This window comes from Dreissena polymorpha, chromosome 7 (assembly GCF_020536995.1).
Source record: "Dreissena polymorpha isolate Duluth1 chromosome 7, UMN_Dpol_1.0, whole genome shotgun sequence".
NCBI lineage: Eukaryota > Metazoa > Mollusca > Bivalvia > Myida > Dreissenidae > Dreissena > Dreissena polymorpha.
In genome coordinates this window covers 89,769,447-89,789,629 of record NC_068361.1, presented here as the reverse complement: position 1 = coordinate 89,789,629, position 20,183 = coordinate 89,769,447, and the positions used below count along the sequence as shown (strand labels likewise).

General features: G+C 35.4%; 1 long non-coding RNA gene across 2 annotated transcripts; it reads right to left on the bottom strand.

Moving 5' to 3' along the window:
* Positions 1 to 17,526: 17,526 nt before the first annotated feature.
* LOC127838697 (uncharacterized) lies at positions 17,527 to 19,621 on the bottom strand. Of its 2 annotated transcripts, none has more exons than XR_008029912.1 (3): positions 19,457 to 19,621; positions 19,054 to 19,147; positions 17,527 to 17,761 (listed from the first exon to the last, which is right to left on the bottom strand). It is a non-coding gene; the product is annotated as an uncharacterized LOC127838697 (long non-coding RNA). The 2 variants fall into 2 exon arrangements; XR_008029911.1 differs by having other exon boundaries at positions 19,418 to 19,620.
* Between the last annotated feature and the right edge of the window lie 562 nt (positions 19,622 to 20,183).

Genomic DNA, 20,183 nt, shown 5'->3' with positions numbered 1-20,183 from the left:
ATGCAGGCGATTGCGAACTTTTCAAAACTGCTACCTCAACTTATATATTTCCTATACGGTTATAGCAGTATAATACTAGTTAACTCGTTGTTTCTTTATTAAATGGACTGTCCTGTTAAATTAATATTTCGCTCCCTGATCCACTAACAACAACAACAATAATAATAGCAATCTTAGACGGCTGTTCTTCCAATAGGCCATTTTAATGTTGTTGGTAATCGTTAGCAAAAACTTTCAGTTTATAGCCTTGGCGAATACCACGATAAGGTCAATTATTGCCACTTTATACTACGGATAACGACTTTACGTTCACTTGAGACCAAAATGAACTTAGCAGTTATTATGGCATTTACTGTTTACTGACTCGAAACCTAAATCGGAAGTAATCGCATAACGATATCTCTTAACAATTATTCTCGGTAAGAGACAAAAGTATAGTTCTCGGTCGCTCTTCTTACCAGTGACGTGAGTACAAGACAAACATCTTTCGCGCGGAGCTGAACACAATTGATTTTCTAAAAGTAATTTGAAGCTTTCATTTACTGACAGCTACGGGAAATTGAATATCTACCGTTGTTTATTTTTTATGAGCGACGCTAACCCATGAACAACTGTTACTTTAACAACTGCAAATCGGTACATATTTACACCGAAACACCGGATAATGGTACGTTTTCTTGACAAATGAATCAACTTCTAAACAACTAACAAATATGTTCTTTTCTATATTCCGTGCATCTAACAATGAAAACAAACCTCTATCTTTGTAATTATGTCAATGTTTCCTCGAAAATTTGAAAACGCCTTAAATGTAATGAAATCAAGCTTTATTTTTTATTTAGATCATATTTAACATATCTATTTTAGAATCGCTTTGTTATATCAATATGATATACATGTTAAAGTTTATTCTCCATTTTAAACTCAATAATTAGTTCACGTGTTGTCGTTTTTTCCATAGCACCATATGGTCCATCTCTTCAGGAGCCGCAATCCATAGCATTTGTATCAAATTTTAGATTTAATATATATATCCTGAGATTCAATCTGCATTGAAGATTGATAATTTGCAATTACCACATATAGCATATATTTGCTTCTAAATTACATCAGATAGATTTAGGAGAAACGAAATAAATTATGAATTTCAAAAATAATATTCCACTTTAAAAGAGGATTTTTCAACCGGCGATCGGTATCTGTTCGTCCATGTCTTTCGAATCAGAGACATATGTGTGTATGTAGTTCCATGGTCGTTCGTTCTATAATTACTGATAACCCAATCTAGCTTTGATCATTGACATAGTTATTTAACAAAAGCCCAAACAGATATGTACAAACCAGGAAAGTTGACTACCGCTTATTATCCAGAACGCAAATACGAATTAAACCAATTATTCTGAGGTAATGGTACATGGAATGGCCATGTAATTGCCGCTTTATCTTGCTTATTATTTCATTCAAATATATCATGGCGTGATTCGAGCGCGATCGCGATATGCCCTACCGATAAATTTGGGAGCTTTAATTATATTGTGTCATTCAAACAACACCACACTAGCTATTGCCTCGAGTTTGTGGAACTCACCATTCATTAAATGAATATATTGAAACCTCCGACTTCAATGCGGAACAAAAAATAAAACTGAACATAATGGAAAGAATACAACTATATATTATCAAATCAAACGGTTTTTTAAAACTATAATTTTACATCCATATACCATGCAAACGTGTTGCAAATATAGTTAGTGTACGTTTTCGTTTATTTCTTGCAAATTTGCATAAATCGTGTACAATAGTTACATGTAAATACAATTTACATTGAAAGTAAAGACTTTCATAGTCGTAGATGGTCAATACAAGCTCTTTTCATACCAACACACCATTACTACTGCTTATACATCAAATTATACCCAATTATCCCGATGTAACGGAACATGAAATGGCCGCCTAATTGCCGCTCAGTCTCGCGAGCCGCTCAGTCTCGCGAATTATTTCACGCAGATGGCTTGCTCTGTGCATGATGAATCTTGGGTATTAACTGGTAAATGGGGAACGCTAAACGATATTTATTTCACCCAGAATGTCGGTCCAATAACTATGGCGTGGATAAAGTGCTGCGTAAATATACATCACAGAGACAATTTGTTCAAGGATGTTTATTAGCGGAACACAACGGAAAAGCGTAACGTTTGCTAGGATTAACCCATTTATGTCTAGCGTTTAGAAAAAAGGCCTTGGCAAACAGCGTAGACCCAGATGAGACGCCGCATGATGCGGCGTCTCATCTTGGTCTGCGCTGTTTGCTTACAGAAATTTATGTAAGAAATAGTCTAAATATAGAAATAAATATACTAGACATACCTCATTTCGGAAATGAATTGATCCGATTTGGAAGGATGGGAGAGTCCACTAGGCATTAATGGGTAAATTAATTAAATAAAGAAATAATGAAACTCCAAAAACAAAAACAACAGAGAAGTATAATGAGTATGTTTATTTCAAGTAATTACTCTATGAAATAACCTACAAGACATACATACAGTACAGGATATACATTTAATGTTATATACATGGCGTACTGTTTGGACACAAAACGCTCAATATAAGAATTATGAAAATGTTTAACCGTCGGCTGTGAGCTTCTGTTGCTATGAAGTATTCTGCTTTTATAAAGGCAGGTTAGGTCTTAAGACAACATTCCACATCTAAAGGAGTCCTGTCGTTTCCAGATCAGCAGTTAAGCAATTAAACGCGAATGTTAATGAAACATATAATCTAAATATATTCTGTTGTTGCGGCGAAAACATGGAATCGTTTCTGTTGTAAAAGCATGGTTCCAAATAACGATATTTTTTAAGAGTCTTCTCCTAATCGAGATATAAAGCAAACGAAACAGGACAAAACGCCTAATAAAAGGGGTTAATAATAGCCATAGCCGATAACCAAAGGTTTCCCTGTATCCTTATGCATTCATATTCAATTTATCAAGAATTATTTACTATCGCAATTGCGCATAAACAAAACAGAAACCTTTAAAAGATAGATACGTATTTCTAAAGCAATTTTCGTCGCCTATTATTTAGTTTTGACTGACTTTTCTATATTCGTTTGCAACACGCCCAGTTGTGAAACATATTCCAAGTTATTAAGAAAAGCAACCAGTTGTGTCACTGCTTATAGTTAGCGCACGAATAAAATATGTAGCATTTGATAGTTTAATCTGAGCACTAAACCTATATTACATGTTAAGACCTATATACGACAAAACTGTTTTAATTTTAACGCTTAACAATACAAACATTGAGTACAGCGTCCATTATCGAAAGACATATACCTTCTGAATATGCACGGATGCCTATAAGCGCCTACAGGTTTCTAGTGAGTTTGGAGGGGAAGCACGTATATGTTTCTAGTGAGGGGGTGTTAATAACTGACTTAGATCTGTGAATTAAGATTGAGATACCTCGTTTTCAGCTGAAGTTTGTGATACATAGTTTATTATGTCTGGTTCAGTTAGTGTTGCGCACATCGCTATATAAAATTTGCACAGCATTCGCGTGTGCATGAAAGTCGGGCGAGGTATGCTTATATCAACAACGATTGTTAATTAAGGCAATAAGCACGTGCTAATTACACGTGTATGTTTGATATGATCCCATCGTTATCTTGTCCAAACTGTTTACACAGAAAATTGCGAGTGTCTTGGTACATGACGAACAAACAGTTGTTGCCTTTCGGTATTGTTTTTCTTTACCTGAAAATTATCACAAAAGAACATTCGTGTTGTGAAATTATTGTATAATGATTAAAATCACTTAAAATAGCAGTATATATAATTACATAAAACCATTGATTACATAATTATATTGTCCATGCATAGGTTTCACCATATTCTGGCTGTAGCAATAGCACTGCAATTGCCGATGATATAATATAATTAACGCTATAGTCATTTGATAACCATGAGCAAGGGCGATTACGAACCATACAGAACAGGTGTTTGTGCGCGAAATAATTCATAGTGCTAAGTTGAAATTACATTTTTCAATTTTACGTACAACTACCTGCTTAAAATGTATAATTGGTCTTATTTGATAACTTCACCATGAGTGACTATAACCTTCCCGCAAAGAGTTGGCTGCTTTCGAGAACACCTCTATCAAATCAAACCTTTAAATACAACGCAACATTGTCTTTTGCTTAATTAATAACCAGCTTAACCAATTATTTTGAGGTACGGTACACAAAATCGTCATGTAATTAGTGCTAAATCAAACAATTCATTTAACGAGATAATATTATGAGGTGCTTACTACCTCATCCCTCGTTTGTATTGTCTGTAAATGGGGAGACTTCATGTGTGTCAACCATTACAGTTTAATAGCTAAAGGTTGGATAATGTGAACACAAATATATGTCACGTGGCTTCTTAAGACTGTTGGTGTGTTCATGCATTAATCGTAAAAGCAAAAATGCAATACCTGCCAGGATTAAATATAGGAATTATTAAACTTCCGGGTTCGTTTTCACTAACTAAGTCTAGGACTTATTCCAAAACTTAAGAATATATTCAAAACTATAATATTCTACAGCTACTTCAAAGTTATTTCTAGCACGGTAGTTAGCACATAAAATTATTATTTTTTATTTCAAACAATGTGTTCATGACAAAAATTCCATGAATATTAGTCTGTTAATATTCAAACTGGAATGCACACTGCGTTCAACACAAACTTCATGAACAATGGGGTAACTGCCGAAGATAATCTTCGTTAGGAATCATTTATTAAATATCATCAATTTAACCGTAGATGAGAAATGATCTAAATGTGTTATTGCGGCGATCATAAATTGTACCTATGAACAGTATTATAACTGAACACAAACCATATTTAAACGATATCAAGCCAGCTAATCATATACATGTTAACGAAATTGTATTAGTGTAAACGTCCTTTTCCTTTACAACAGTGCATCTTACTAGCATAAACTAGCCTTTTTCTTATTTTTTATATAAAAAATACCTATGGTTTACGTTACGCTTTTATAACGTGTTAGCACAGGCTAATCATTGACGACACTTTCCGCTTTTATGCAATTTTACATTTAACAGAAGTCTCTTCTGAACCAAACTCCACTGTAGGCGGAAGAAAAGTTTGGACCCTGATTGGTCTTAGAGGAATTCACAGCTAACCTGGGACGATACTTGACTCACATTAGATAAGCCCCGTTCCCCAGAGAGAGGATCAAATAATAAGATAAGATAATATGGAACTATAATTGATTGTTAGCATGAGTTATTTTGATTGGAACAGACAACGTTGAAGTTGATATATCGGGAAATGTGTTAAACAAGCACAACTTGTCCCATATGCCATATTTTGAAGAGCGCGCATGTGCTTAAATTTACACCAGTCTGCGATCTGGCAGAGACAATGTTTACAAAGAGTGCATCAAACAGTAAGAAACATCCTTCAATAAAGAGATAGCTTCGGAGATTTATCAAAACAACGATGGGAATAAACTACATAAGAGTAATCTCGCCATGTGAAATGTAGTCTCCTAATCTACGATACCTTTTATTTCTGTAGATGTTACAACTATGAGCCAGCGTAGTTATTATGATATAGGGCAAAGTGGCGCCAGGTATTATCAATGGTTCCAAATACAAGTTTCTACAAAATGCGCAATACATATATTTTGTTTGTAAAGTGTGTGTGTTTTAAAATAAGGTTAAAAACATTAACATGAAACTCAATCCAGTTCTTAAATGTAGCAACATATAAAAAATGACTAACTCATTAGGCATCATAATGGTTGAATCTAAGTATAACTTCTAAGCATGTTATTCCTGACAGGTGACCTATTTCGTTATAAAATACTCATTATGAGGCCATTTATGTAATGCAAGTAACCTTGTACCGAATTCCATATTCATAACGGGTTATTTTATGTATGGCAATTGACCTATTGCCCAATTCGATCATAAAATACGAGGCATGTTATATGTGGCAAATGCCCTTTTGTAAAATCCATCGTCACTACGAGGTAGTTTTTAACTGAACAGTGACATACTGCCCAATAAAATCATCAACGCAAGGTTATTTATTTATGGTAAGTTACATACTGCCCAATTACAATATCATTATGATGTACTTTTTTATATGGCATTGACCTATCGCCAAATCCATCGTCTCTACGAGGTACTTTATATAAGGCAAATTACCCAATGCCCGACACCGGACTCATGACAACGACAAACACATATGAATTAAAATACGGTCAATGTCTTAGGAGAACGAACAGTACAATAGTACGTAATGTGCTATACCGTTCTGGAAGGTCTTGAACAAGTTGCATTTAAACACATTGGTAGGTTCTTATCGTGCGATATAATCCAGATCTTAAGCATTTAGAGTCGTGCGCCACGAATAATATTTTGTCAATAACGAAAAAATAGCCGGACAAAAGATACCAATGTTGGTTAAAGACATGTATGACATTAACACTGCATGCAAGCAAGCGCGTTAATTGTCGCAACCACTGAAATGGTATAACCATGGCGTATAACATTGACAATGCACGTTAGAAAGTGCGTTAAGTGTCGCGACACCTCAAATGGCATAAACATGGCGTAAAACATTGACACTGCATGCAAGTTAGTGCGTTAAATGTCGCGTACACTGAAATGGCATAAACATGGCATATGACTTTGACACTGCATGCAATCAAGTGCGTTAATTGTTGCGACCATCCAAATAGCATAACCATAGCGTATGACATTGACACTGCGTAAATTGTCGCGTACACTTAAATGACATAACAATGGCGTATAGCATTGGAACTGTATGTAAATGAGTGCATTAATTGTCGCGTAGACTTAATTGGCATAACGATGGCGTATGACATAGACACCGCATAAAAATAAGTTCGTTAATTGTCGTGTAAACTTAAACGGCTGATGATATTGACGCGTAAACTTAATTATCATAACAATTGCGTATGACATTGACACTGCATGAAAACAAGTACGTAAACTGTCTTGTACAACTTAAATGGCACCACCATGGCGTTTGCGATTGGCACTGGATGCTAGCAAGTGCGTTTATGGTCGCTCAAACGGCATAACCATTGCGTATTCAATTGACACTGGATACACATAAATGCGCTAATTGTCGCGTAAACTAAAATGGCATAACCATGGCGTATGACATTGATACTGCATGCCAGAAAGTGCGTTTTTTGCCGCGTGCGTAATTTTTAATTACATAACCATGGCGTATGACATTGACACTGTATGCGTGTAAGAGCGTTTACTGTCGCGAAAACTTAAATGGCATAACAATGGCGTAACCCATTGACACTTCATGCAAGTAATTGTGGTAACTGTTGCATAAACGTAAATGGCATAACCATGGCGTATAACATTGAGAGTGCATGCATGCAAGTGCGTTAATTGTCGGATAAACCTTTAAAGCATAACGATGGCGAATGCCATTGACACTGCATGCAACTGAGTGCGTTAATTGTCGCGTAACAGGCTTTACCATGCAATTTTGACATCAATTTGCGAAACTACACAGATATATTGCAACTTCCAACATACGTATGTATATCAATACATATAAAAGGGATACTAAACGATGACTAATGTGCAGTCGTCAAACCACTGCGGATGTTTCTGAAACAAAGACACTATCAGGTTATTCGATAGTTATACAACTCTTTAAAGAAAGTAAATGAATATTGTATTAATGTTGACGGTCATTTATGCTAGTTAAATATCTCATTTCCTATATTAAACATCGCGCTGAAAGACTATGCTTTCTACAGACTAATTACATGAATCTATTTCTATGTTGATCACTTATATTAACATTAGCGCTCTCTCTTTTCCGAACCACAATGTTTTATGACATTGCAAAAACGCGATCAGACAACATAAGACGAGATGGCAATAGCGGCTTAGATTCAAAACCGCTATTGCCATTTGATTCCTAGCGCCTCATTAAGCCATTCATCAAATGAGGCAATATGCCCGCTGTTCATCCGACCAGACATGGAGTTAATGAGCGGACAGGTGGGAAAGACATTGTGATAACATGAGGAAGACGTCGTTTCAAGTTAATGTTGCATTGAAATGAATTGTAATCGGACTAACCGTGTTTGCTTTTAAGAAACGTACCTGACATTACGGATATGTGTAAGTCGCTATTTGCTGCAACAGCTGATTATACAATATAAAAGGTTTTCAAAGAAAACACATCTGTTTAAAGTAAACATCTGTTTTGCAACCACAATGTAATCAATGTTCCAACAATATAACACTGGTTAAACCACCAACCAATTATAATTACAACTTCTGTCACTTTCATATGAATGCTGCATTCTGATTGGATAATTTGTTCACGTGACCGGTTTTTCATTTTCCGATGAACCCACTTATGCAAATTTGAACATGAATATTCATTGCGCTTCTTTCTGGTCATAAACAAGTTGCCAAAATGACGTTATATTTTGCGCGAAACTTAATGGCGTTGTTTTTATTGGTCAATAGCGAAATGACGTTATATTTTTTTGCGCTGACTTCAACGGTATACCCATTTGACGGAGATGAAACCGAAACTGAAAATAGATTCATACGCTAGATTAAAAAGGACTTTCATGACCCTTACCATGAAAGAATTTCAGCTTAAAGATCTTTTTGTGTTGTAATTATAAGAATTGAATAGCATTTTTCTGGATTTCATCGGTGTATGAACTGTCGGGAAAATACACCTAATTTATGCATAAACGCCGTCTGCGTTAATGCAAATTAGGCGTAATTTTCCCGACTTATCATACACCGATGAAATGCAGAAAAATGCTATTCTATTCTTAAGTGAAGCAGCAAAACGTCTATATACATAACAGATGACGCGTATATAATGAGATTACCGGTTTTTTTAAACTGGCCCTAAATCGACATCCTGAGTTCAAATTAAATAAATTACATAAATTGTTGTAGATTTGACCTGGTAATTAAAATGTTGACCCAGATTAAAAATGGATATATATATAGTCGTGATACACATGAATGACCGCAGTTCATTAAGATAGATTGTAACATTTTATGTAGCCTGTCGAGTGGAAGATTTCACATGGGGATAGAGATTTTTACAAACGTGGCAAAGGTGCTTACTCGACCAAGAATATTTTAAAAGTCGACATTATGACCAAGGTTCTTCGAGATTGGATGAAAAAAATGGGTCTAGAGCCATTACTATGGAAGGGAATATCCGCCAGTCCATTCATGTTGCCAAATGACAATTACATATTGCTAAATGCCATCGCAAACTGCTAAATGACAATTGCATACTGCTAAATTACAATTGCATTTTGTTTTATTTTATTTGTTATGAAATAACTGCGTCTTCTTTATGTCTTTATGCTTGTTTCTCTATCAGTTAGTGAAATATTTCTTGCATACTTCTTTTTAATGTTTATTCGATGGATGTGAACCATGTATTCTCTCGAGTAAATGACAAATGAATTATTTCTGTTAAATTGTTCATGTGGCTATCTTCTTGTTCCTGAAATATTATCATTTCAATTCTTAGTATTGCTAGAAAATGGCATTTGTTGTAAGTTCTACTAAGCGAAACGAATAAGCATAAGGCAGCAGCTCACATGAAGTAAGCCGAATGCCGAATGCATTAAGACGAACGAATTAGTAATACTGAATTCATACACGACGGAGAACCAGAGTTGTCGGTCGTTTACGGTAGTTTTCGTAAAAGGTCACATAAGCCCAAACCGGAACTCCTGTTTTTACGGTTACATGCAGTCAGTTTGAAACTTAGCACACATTGTTCAGTGCATGCTGCATAGGATTTGTAAAATACATTGCAAATGGTTGTTTTTGGTATTAATTTGAAGGTATATTAGTAAGCAATAAGAAAAAAAAGCCATTTTTGTGCTCTACTTTTTCTGTTGATGGTTCCCGGCTTTGAAACTAGGTCATACTATTTGAGCCCAAAATGGTCGCCTGCACAGCTGTCAAAACCGGTTTGCCTATTCTAAGGTGAATATTTTCCGTTACAACGTATAGTATTTAATGACATCCTTTTTTCAAAAGATTATGCATTTATCTTTCTAATGATGTATGATGATATAGTGGGTCATTGCTTGATCATGGTAAAAATTGATATCGAACTTTAACTATTTTATATAGAATATAGAAGGAAATTAATTTCGCATGCGTAACCTAAAAGGTTAATATTTAGAAGGGTGCTGTATTATATATCTACCAGATGAATTACTCTACCGCGTCGTTTCGAACGCATCTTTCACTGTTCTTATTCAGGTAAAGGTTACTTGTTTAGTGTACTTGTTTATTAGGTAAATTGCATACGATTGTAATCCCCATTTCGAACGTTGAGTTGTCATTTGGTTTGTGATTAAGGTCTATTTAAAGTTAATGGACGTAATCTTGTTTTCATTTGTAAACACGTTAAACGTCCCATAGTATCATTGTAACGAAAGTGGGTTACGATGATCAAAACGTCTAACTGTTGGCTTGTTTGAATTTAACTATTAACTTCATTCTGTTTTCATCGCATATATTCGTAACACTGTCATTTATCTAATCAAATCGGTTGATACCTAGGTTGGTAAAATTGTATCTTATTCAAATGATTCTTTTTAATTGTTTTTTACTAGTTTATCCCCAATACGGCATGGAAATTCATACAAAGAGCTAATTAAAATGGAAAGCAATGTGAGAAAATAAGTTTGCACAGTTACCTCATTTACGAACAAAAATAATTATGTTTTCTGGAATTAATTCTTTTCTCTTTTTCATTTCAAATGTTGATATTTCGGATACTGTTTTATTCTGTTATCAATATATGTTGACCATATTTTACCTGTTTCTGTATATTGGGTACGAGATGACTTTGGATAGGTACCAGTTGACTAAAAAACAGGTATAAGTTGACCAAGATAAGTTTGAGTTGATCACAGTATGTGTTGAACAGTTACCTAACAGGTGTCTTCAAACAGACACATTAAGTGAAGATTGTTCGTGTATATACTTAAATGGTAGATCGATATTGTTTTTCTTTGCATCTAAAATTTGTAGCCCAGTGACCCAGTTAATGTTTACGGTTTGTAACTCAGGGGTCCTGGGTTCGATGCTCACGTGCGGTGCTGATTGTTTTCATGGGAGTTTCCTCTGGCAAGACTGCAGAGCTCTAGCCTAGTACTGGTGAAACCCAGGAAGCATATAATTAAGTGTATCTTTGCCTTAATGTAAGTTAAATACACGGGCAAAAACACCATACAAACAAACACATCAAGATGTTAGTACATGTAAGATAATGGGGGGGTGGAGATTTTCCATAAAGATGGTACTTAGAAGAGCAAAGCAGATAAAACCATATTTCTGTACAAAATGTATAGAAACTTAGATCATCAAGCGTAATATCTGACTACGTAACAGTAATTATCTCTCGAATCTATGATTATACTACATAATGGTGACTTTTTTTTTATAAATAAAAAAAATAATGTACATGAATACATTTGCAGATATGAGCCAACAGCAAAGAGCAGCTGCTCTTTTAAGGCAGGCAGCAGATTTGTTGAATGTCAACACATGTGACAGGATTACACAATACCAGTACCTGCACCAGTAACCTCTGTCAGTAGCAATAGTGCTGCAAAGTCAATGTTTGCACCCGACAGTAAAAGAAGGAGGCATGGAAATACAAATACAGGAACTGTGGCAGTGTCAGCACTGGACTACATGTATTACACCCAGGTGTAATCAGGGAGGCATCACTAAAGAGGCCTGTGCTAGATATTTTGGAACTACAGTCTATACCACACTAATTCTTTTTTAATGTAAAGATTTATATCATTTCATAATATTCATGCATATACATCTTATTTTACTGTGCAAACTTAAAGAAGTCATTTATTATTGAATACTTCCTAATTATTGTTTACAAGACCTTCCTGTACTTTCAATTTGTTCTTGAAACTCCCTACATAATTAATGATGAGGAAAATGCTTTTAGCAGCTAACTCTAAAAAGGTTTATGGAATGAGTTCCCTAGTTTAGGATATTTCAAACACTTCTGAATTAAAAAATAATAATTCCCAAGTGTACCCGTCCTTTTTCCAATTGGGCAAAGACATCGCTGCAATACAGAAAATCAGATTCCACAACATGGCACTTATAAGTACTGTATACAAATTAAATGTGTATCAAGTTGAGTCAGGCTCAAACTGCACAGGTTATACCGGTAACTCTGCTGGTATCAGTTATATAATTAAAATGTTTTTGCCCTTAAATCCAAAGTAAGCTAGTGACCTGAAAATCAATAGGGGTCATCTGCGAGTCTTGATCATTGTACCTATGAAGTTTCATGATCTTAGGCGTAAGCGTTCTTGGGTTATCATCCGGAAACCTTTTTAAAGGTTAAAGTCACTGTGACCTTGACCTTTGACCTAGTAATCTGAAAATCAATAGGGGTCATCTGCGAGTCATGATCAATGTTCCTATGAAGCGTTCTTGAGTTATCATCCGGAAACCATTCGGTGGACGGACGGACCGACCGACCGACCTACCGACCGACCGACATGTGCAAAACAATATACTCCCTCTTTTTCGAAGGGGGGCATAATAACTTTAATAAGTTATCAGTTATACAATTTCATATGCTTAACGTTTCTTTATAAGGCCTAAGCTCTTGCATAAATCAAGCTAAATATTAAATGATTTCAACCTTAACAAGACAAGTGTATTGCATTCACTTCCCTACTGTAAATGCAGGTTCCTGGTTACAACTAATGACCACCTGTTGAAGGAGCTAGACGTTACCAGGGAGAGACACTAGCACAATGGTGAATCAGACTAATTGGGGCAAAAAGCAGCTTAAGAAAATCCTTCAGGGACCAGTCTTAAAGGGATCTTTTCACGCTTTGGTAAATTGACAAAATTGAAAAAAGTTGTTTCAGATTCGCACATTTTCGTTTTAGTTATGATATTTGTGAGGAAACAGTAATACTGAACATTTACCATGGTGTAATATAGCCATTATATGCATCTTTTGACGATTTTAAAACCTATAAATTATAAAGCGTTGCAACGCGAAACGATTGAATAATTTGGAGAGTTCTGTTTTTGTCGTTAAATTTTGTGAAACTACGAAGATTGCTTATATAAGGTATAAAATACGTCCAGTATGTGTACTCGGCGGAATAGCTCAGTAGGCTAAAGCGTTTTTACTTCAGGACTCTGGCAGGACTCCAGGGGTCACTGGTTCGAAACCTGCTCCGGGCAATGTTCTTTTCCTTTTTTTAATTTTATTTTTGATTTTTTACTGGAGCTTTTACGATCCAATGTTTACATTTATAAATATAAAGCATTTAATGAATCAGTTAAAAAATGCCAAAATCTGTGAAAAGGCCCCTTTAATGTTCTGATAATGATAATAGTGTGTTATGAGTGTTAATGCTAAGAATTTTGGCTACTCTGTATCAAATATCTATAGTGGTATTTTATTAAGATTTAGACAAAAATAAGGCCAATCTTAATAAGAAATATTCTGCTGGAACATATTGAACTGTTTATTCAATCATGCAGCAATTTGTTGTTTTCCATTTTTGCATTTGACATGCTTAAGCTCAACATAATATTAGAGAAATTGATTTATTTCACATTATTTTCACGTCCTACCCAAGTGATTGATTCAGTTGTTTAAGCTTGGGGCCCTTCTCTATCACTAATGAGCCGGACATTGCAATATAAATAAACTACTGTTGACGCGCTGTAAAATTCAAACCAAATAAATTCCCATGCGATACTTGTTACAACAGAGACACGTGAAGCTTCTAATTTCCTGTTATAGCGTAAATAAATCACAAAAAGTAGAACTTACCTATGCATCATTTTTCTCAAGCATCATTTAACTCAAAGCGTTTTCAACAGGAATAAGGTCTCGATAGTGGGAATCCAAGCAAAACGATAGGCATTATGTCGACAGGTAAGTTTTTTACTCTATCACCGCTTTTTACAAAGGATTCCAGAAATAGTCGATGTTTCACGGTTGATACCGGAGATTTTGATTTTGATGTTAATAGTGATCTCCCGGCAATAGTAATTTACGCTGCAATTTGCGCTGGAATCAGGTTTTGTAATACTGGTCCCCCCTTTCGAATTGTGAACTATTAATAATGCGATGTACGCAATACCGAAGACTAATTCTTAATCAAAGAAGCACTAGCAATCGACTTAAGATGTAATATAGAACCACAAAGGTATTAACAACTTGTTAAATTTAGTAGCAACATAGCCAAATGCACAAAGTAAAACACAGAACGCCGTTAGAATAAGCATTAATACAAATTCCAAAAGTTCAACTGCAGTTGTCAATAACACACACGAAGTAAAGATATATATGAAGTAACTATAAACTTATCAACATGCGACATTGGATGAAATGTTTGCTTAGCAAATGCAACTAGACAAAATGCAAAGACCGTGTATCAGAAAGCATATGGCAGTAGTTAAAATGAGAATGTCATTTAACATCATGCATGGACTGGCGGATATTCCCTTCCATACATTACAAGGTAAATAAAAACGACGCACGGCATACCACTGACGACGTATGACGTCAACATTCCGACCGCGACAATAGCTCAGCATAACCATTTTGCCCTTAAATGATAATAAAAATATGCATGGAACATATCCAGGATTGAAGAACCAATTTTCTTCTCAAGATAAGATTTCATTGTTCGGTATCAATATATCAAATTTGTTTTCCTGAACACGTTAAGCATATTAAGTGACGGTTGATTTATCGATTCTTGTTTTCTCTCGCGATCAAGAGGAACGCATCAAGTTTGTTAATTCCCAGTCTACATATTTATATTTGTTTAAGAGATATTCTATTGATGAACACTTCGGCGAACCCCTTGATGAGACGCCATAAATTGTCGAACAGCCTGTCATATTTATCCACAAGGTAGGATTCTAATTGATTTAGCGCTGTTGCTATTTCTTGCAAGGATCGTAAGAAGGAATCGAAAGCAATAAAACACGTCAAATAACACACGACACGCAAATAGGTTGTTATTGCATGTTTATTGTTAGCCTGAAGACGACGTTGGTTTAAATCTTGCGTTATTTTTTTTTATAACGGGGACGATGATGACGACTCGGAATGTTATAATGATGATGTTGATGATGATGATGATGATGATGATGATGATGATGATGATAATGATGATGATGATGATGATGATGATGATGATGATGATGATGATGATGATGATGATGATGATGATGATGATGATGATGATGATGATGATGATGATGCTGCTGCTGCTGCTGCTGATGATGATGATGATGATGATGATGATGATGATGATGATGATGATGATGATGATGATGATGATGATGATGATGATAATGATGATGAGGAGGAGGAGGAGGAGGGGGAGGAGGTTGAGGAGGTTGAGGAGGTTGAGGAGGTTAAGGAGAAGGAGGAGGAGGGTTGATGTGCACACAAATTTTATATATATCATTTTACAAAAATTCTATAAATATGGTTCCTCTATACTTTGAGAAAATTGTTTAATGTTCAATTGTATTGCAAACTATCAATCTCAAACAAAATTAACGTGCTTATTCGTAAAATGATACTGATTGCTGATTATTTCGTGGTTTTAATACCACAATGCGTCAATGTTAGGACAAGTTTTGGTGTTTAATAGATCATGAAAGACAATTTGACAAAGTAATATTCAGCAGCTTGACATCTCTTGTCACATTTTGATTGCCGAAATTGTTAGACATTTTCATCTTTCTGAAATAATAACCGATCATTGGAGACTTTATTGTAGACGTGGTGGCGAATAATGATGTAGGCTAAAGAGAACGAGTTTATAAAGCGGTATTATATAAGAATTGGTAATGATCACGAACGCACTTAGATAAACCTTTAAATTTGGTTAGGATGTACTTATGCCTAAGAAGTAATACATTGATAATAACGTTCACGGCGTAAGGGCCTAATATATGTTTGAAAAAATTGAAATATGAAACAAGAATGCGTAGGAATAAAAAAAACGTTGTGTCTGCTATTTTTATTTTTTTTATTTAAATACTTTCACTTCAGTATGGAGATAAGACGATGGAAGATAAGACGATGCGAATGATAAACAAATAGTTATTTTCTTACGTTTCCAAAATGGTTTCAGGTTATGGTAGTCTTTCTCTGACTTTATAATTCCTATATAGATTTAGCAGACTAAAACTAGTAAATAAACGCATGAGTTTGTTTATTTATTTTCATGTGCTCGTATTTCTTTTGCTCCGTTATATTTAATTTACTGGCGATGTTTTTCTTCAGCTATTAAACTGTCCTATAAGACAGCTAGTTTGCTCCGATATCCACTAATAATAACGAAACTAATAACTACAATCTTTTACCATTGGAACTTGCCCGTAAAAACCCCATTTTCAGATAAACCCGGCAATCACATTTATCTTTCCGGGTAAGAATACGCACACAGTGGACAACATGCTTTGCACTATCACAGCAAATGCTTTCAAACTGAGCCAGACAAAATGGGTCATTACCATTGAACTTTTTTGCACTGCTAACTTATTTAAACCCACCGTTGAAGTCTATCAAATTCCGGCTGCTTTAAGCAGGAAGTACATTTGTTTACATCTCACTGAGCATGTTGTTGTTGTTGACTATAATTCAGGTAACTTAGTTTCGAATTACTGAAAACATGTGAAATTACTAGAATATTGACCATTTATACTTACATTTAAGCTCCTGGAGTCAAAAAACAATTTTGTTTAGGTCATACGCCTTATGTTCAGGAAATTGACCGGGGCCAATGCGCAAATAGGGCTACAAAACTGTAGACTGCCTCCTTAAGATCGCAGTCGAAAGTTTTAAACCCATCGAAATTTGAATTATTTGTACTCTTCAGTCAATTCTGGATGAAACTGGGTTGTTTTCTTTGTAATATAACTGCAATGTACAATTTAAGACTATTTTTAGTGAGCATATCAGCGGCAGCATTTTCACGCAACTTTTTGGTCATTCTTTCGGTATTCTACGCAAGTCTAAAAATCACTCAATTTGCACAGATATGAGAAGTAGATATAATCATATTGCCAAAAATCACTCACAATGAGTGTCAGCTTACATCCTGAGTCAAAAATTACTCACTACACTGGTCAAAGTTAAAAAAAATAAATGAATTTTGATGTTTTTCCCCTTCAAATCAGTGTTTTTTACTCACTTTTCATCAAAGTGTCTGCACATTTAGGGGTTTAAATGGTTTGAAAGGCACTAAATGTTGTACGTATAGTTGAAATAAGTCAGCTTAGTCTTTCTTGCATGAACAACTAAGCATATCGCACAAAGAAACAAAGACTGCGTCTCTAAAGCAGATGTTCGTACCAAGCAAAATTGGGTTTTCTTCAAAAATCAGGCTTACCTCCCCCTACTGGAATGTTAATATCTCTGCTAAAATTGCTCAGAATTCAATGGGAAAGCTGTTTTCAGGTGTTGATGACTCTATTTTATCAAAAAATGTCACCTTTGACTATGGGGCGTTGGGTGTGAAATTTGGGATATTTACCTTAAGGGGGCAGTCTACAGTTTTTCTTGAAAATCGCCAGGCCGACAACCACTGGTCTGCAAAACACCCTCAAAACAAGGCCTTCAGTCCCAACCTGAAAATAGATTCAGACAATATTCAGTGCAGCTCATCAACAGCTTGCAAATAAAGCACAAAACAATGCAGAAAAAGCACTTTAAACTGGTATCTGGGGTAAAATAGACCTTTTCGGAGGTCTCGGAACTTGCCCGTAAAAACCCCATTTTCAGATAAACCCGGCAATCAAATTTATCTTTCCGGGTAAGAATACGCACACAGTGGACAACATGCTTTGCACTATCACAGCAAATGCTTTCAAACTGAGCCAGACAAAATGGGTCATTACCATTGAACTTTTTTGCACTGCTAACTTATTTAAACCCACCGTTGAAATCTATCAAATTCCGGCTGCTTTAAGCAGGAAGTACATTTGTTTACATCTCACTGAGCATGTTGTTGTTGTTGACTAAAATTCAGGTAACTTAGTTTCGAATTACTGAAAACATGTGAAATTACTAGAATATTGACCATTTATACTTACATTTAAGCTCCTGGAGTCAAAAAACAATTTTGTTTAGGTCATACGCCTTATGTTCAGGAAATTGACCGGGGCCAATGCGCAAATAGGGCTACAAAACTGTAGACTGCCTCCTTAAGATCGCAGTCGAAAGTTTTAAACCCATCGAAATTTGAATTATTTGTAGTCTTCAGTCAATTCTGGATGAAACTGGGTTGTTTTCTTTGTGATATAACTGCAATGTACAATTTAAAACTATTTTTAGTGAGCATATCAGCGGCAGCATTTTCACGCAACTTTTTGGTCATTCTTTCGGTATTCTACGCAAGTCTAAAAATCACTCAATTTGCACAGATATGAGAAGTAGATATAATCATATTGCCAAAAATCACTCACAATGAGTGTCAGCTTACATCCTGAGTCAAAAATTACTCACTACACTGGTCAAAGTTAAAAAAAATAAATGAATTTTGATGTTTTTCCCCTTCAAATCAGTGTTTTTTACTCACTCTTCATCAAAGTGTCTGCACATTTAGGGGTTTAAATGGTTTGAAAGGCACTAAATGTTGTACGTATAGTTGAAATAAGTCAGCTTAGTCTTTCTTGCATGAACAACTAAGCATATCGCACAAAGAAACAAAGACTGCGTCTCTAAAGCAGATGTGCGTACCAAGCAAAATAGGGTTTTCTTCAAAAATCAGGCTTACCTCCCCCTACTGGAATGTTAATATCTCTGCTAAAATTGCTCAGAATTCAATGGGAAAGCTGTTTTCAGGTGTTGATGACTCTATTTTATCAAAAAATGTCACCTTTGACTATGGGGCGTTGGGTGTTAAATTTGGGATATTTACCTTAAGGGGGCAGTCTACAGTTTTTCTTGAAAATCACCAGGCCGACAACCACTGGTCTGCAAAACACCCTCAAAACAAGGCCTTCAGTCCCAACCTGAAAATAGATTCAGACAATATTCAGTGCAGCTCATCAACAGCTTGCAAATAAAGCACAAAACAATGCAGAAAAAGCACTTTAAACTGGTATCTGGGGTAAAATAGACCTTTTCGGAGGTCTCGGAACTTGCCCGTAAAAAACCCATTTTCAGATAAACCCGGCAATCACATTTATCTTTTCGGGTAAGAATACGCACACAGTGGACAACATGCTTTGCACTATCACAGCAAATGCTTTCAAACTGAGCCAGACAAAATGGGTCATTACCATTGAACTTTTTTGCACTGCTAACTTATTTAAACCCACCGTTGAAATCTATCAAATTCCGGCTGCTTTAAGCAGGAAGTACATTTGTTTACATCTCACTGAGCATGTTGTTGTTGTTGACTAAAATTCAGGTAACTTAGTTTCGAATTACTGAAAACATGTGAAATTACTAGAATATTGACCATTTATACTTACATTTAAGCTCCTGGAGTCAAAAAACTATTTTGTTTAGGTCATACGCCTTATGTTCAGGAAATTGGGCGGAGATCTGATCGACAGACCAGCCGGAAGTTATTATTATGCGCGGACCTTCACACAAAAATAGTACACACAAAAAATAAGATACATTGTATAAATCTTTAGTAGAAACCGTATTAGAATCGAAATAATTGGTTTATGTTATGGTTTGTTGTCGAATAACCAACGACCGGGAGTTTAGATGCATGGTTCCCTACGCATCTAAACTTCCGGCCGTTGGTTAGTCGACAACAAACTTTAACGTACACGAATTATTTCTTAATTGGGATCTTTTTTAAGTGACTTTTTTAAAGCGTTAGTTATTGAAATTTATAAAATTATTTTGAATACTATTAGATAAACGATCTCATATTTCTGTAGATGGTATATTGAGTTGATATCTTGTTACACTAATCCATTCCCTCAATTTCTATGGCGATTCATTTCCTTATTATCCATTAAAGTAACGCGAGATGATCAATTAATGGAACAGTGATTCCGTAATCAGGCTCTGACAAATGACTAGCTT